The 2500-nt window shown below is 53.6% G+C and overlaps 1 non-coding gene across 1 annotated transcript in view; it reads left to right on the top strand.

Annotated features, from left to right (window-relative positions):
- The first annotated feature begins 1070 nt into the window (after positions 1-1070).
- LOC144431639 (small subunit ribosomal RNA) overlaps positions 1071-2500 on the top strand; it is a 1809-nt gene continuing 379 nt past the window's right edge. Inside the window, exon 1 of the ribosomal RNA XR_013480201.1 lies at positions 1071-2500. This exon is cut by the window's right edge and continues 379 nt beyond it. This is a non-coding gene — a ribosomal RNA (small subunit ribosomal RNA).

Genomic DNA, 2500 nt, shown 5'->3' with positions numbered 1-2500 from the left:
TCGAATGAGCCAAGAAAGAGCGGTGCGGGGCCGGTCGGAGCGCACCCTTTTCTCGGTGGCTGGCGGGCGAGAGAGTGCTGCGTCGCCGGCATCGGCGTCGAAAGAAGCCGAGCCGAAAAAAGTTAAAGTACAAACGTGCAAGCATACTAACCTAACCCTAGGTAAGGCATGTCAGAGCGAAAGACAGTAATTTCGAATGAGCCAAGAAAGAGCGGTGCGGGGCCGGTCGGAGCGCACCCTTTTCTCGGTGGCTGGCGGGCGAGAGAGTGCTGCGTCGCCGGCATCGGCGTCGAAAGAAGCCGAGCCGAATAAAGTTAAAGTACAAACGTGCAAGCATACTAACCTAACCCTAGGTAAGGCATGTCAGAGCGAAAGACAGTAATTTCGAATGAGCCAAGAAAGAGTGGTGCGGGGCCGGTCGGAGCGCACCCTTTTCTCGGTGGCTGGCGGGCGAGAGAGTGCTGCGTCGCCGGCATCGGCGTCGAAAGAAGCCGAGCCGAAAAAAGTTAAAGTACAAACGTGCAAGCATACTAACCTAACCCTAGGTAAGGCATGTCAGAGCGAAAGACAGTAATTTCGAATGAGCCAAGAAAGAGCGGTGCGGGGCCGGTCGGAGCGCACCCTTTTCTCGGTGGCTGGCGGGCGAGAGAGTGCTGCGTCGCCGGCATCGGCGTCGAAAGAAGCCGAGCCAAAAAAAGTTAAAGTACAAACGCGATGCTAATGAGCGAGCCGTTGTCTCGACTAATATGTAGGGGGCGTTCGATCGAGCGTCTGGCTTGAGCGCTTGTCGGCCTAGCAGAACGGTCGCATTGTTATGCCCGGGTTTTAGGCACCGCTGCAGGCGGCCGGCAGAGCTCTTGTTTGTGCGAAACTGAATGGATCGAGCCCGAGAGAGGGCGAGCAAAGAAAAAACGCAAATCGCTCCGCCTGGCACTGCCGGCGAGAGCGTGGACGTCGCGGCCAGCGACTGTCGAAGCTGAGTACGGCCGCAGGCGATCGCCTCGGTCTTAAACGAATGCGACGAGCACGCGCCGGGCGGCCCAGCAAGGGCCGAGCGCAGCTGTCGCAGCTATCTGGTTGATCCTGCCAGTAGTGATATGCTTGTCTCAAAGATTAAGCCATGCAGGTGCAAGTACGAGTTCTCGTAAAGCGAAACTGCGAATGGCTCATTAAATCAGTCTTGGTTTATTTGGTCTCGTAAGCGAAGTGGATAACTGTGGTAATTCTAGAGCTAATACATGCATTAAGCGCCGACTTCGGGAGGCGCGCTTTTATCAGATCAAAACCGACCGGGTTCGTCCTGTGACGTTTGATGACTCTGGATAACCACGCGGATCGTACGGTCTCTGCACCGACGACGTATCATTCAAGTGTCTGCCCTATCAACTGTCGAAGGTACGCTACGTGCCTACTTTGTGATAACGGGTAACGGGGAATCAGGGTTCGATTCCGGAGAGGGAGCCTGAGAAACGGCTACCACATCCAAGGAAGGCAGCAGGCGCGCAAATTACCCATTCCCGACACGGGGAGGTAGTGACGAAAAATAACAATACAGGACTCTAACGAGGCCCTGTAATTGGAATGAGTACATCCTAAAACTCTTAACGAGTATCCATTGGAGGGCAAGTCTGGTGCCAGCAGCCGCGGTAATTCCAGCTCCAACAGTGTATGCTAAAGTTGCTGCGGTTGAAAAGCTCGTAGTTGGATTTTGGGCGAGCGCCGCCGGTCCGTCGCAAGGCGTGTCACTGGTTGCGTTCGCCTCACCTTCGGTTCTCCGTCGGTGCTCTTGACTGAGTGTCGGCGGTGGCCGATAAGTTTACTTTGAAAAAATTAGAGTGTTCAAAGCAGGCTGTTCGCCTGCATAGTGTTGCATGGAATAATGGAATAGGACCTCGGTTCTATTTTGTTGGTTTTCGGAGCACGAGGTAATGATTAAGAGGGACAGACGGGGGCGTCCGTACTCTGCCGTTAGAGGTGAAATTCTTGGATCGGCGGAAGACGAACTACTGCGAAAGCATTCGCCAAGAATGTTTTCTTTAATCAAGAGCGAAAGTCAGAGGTTCGAAGACGATCAGATACCGTCCTAGTTCTGACTATAAACGATGCCAACTAGCGATCGGGAGGCGTTACCATGACGACCTTTCCGGCAGCTTCCGGGAAACCAAAGTCTTTGGGTTCCGGGGGAAGTATGGTTGCAAAGCTGAAACTTAAAGGAATTGACGGAAGGGCACCACCAGGAGTGGAGCCTGCGGCTTAATTTGACTCAACACGGGGAAACTCACCCGGCCCGGACACAGGTAGGATTGACAGATTGAGAGCTCTTTCTTGATTCTGTGGGTGGTGGTGCATGGCCGTTCTTAGTTGGTGGAGCGATTTGTCTGGTTAATTCCGATAACGAACGAGACTCTGGCATGCTAAATAGTTACGCGACCTTCTCGGTCGGCGTCTAACTTCTTAGAGGGACTAGTGGCGTTTAGCCACACGAGATTGAGCAATAACA

The sequence above is a fragment of the Styela clava genome, chromosome 13, assembly GCF_964204865.1.
Source record: "Styela clava chromosome 13, kaStyClav1.hap1.2, whole genome shotgun sequence".
Lineage (NCBI taxonomy): Eukaryota > Metazoa > Chordata > Ascidiacea > Stolidobranchia > Styelidae > Styela > Styela clava.
The sequence above is the reverse complement of the archived record's forward strand: the minus strand, read 5'-3'. Positions and strand labels throughout refer to the sequence as shown.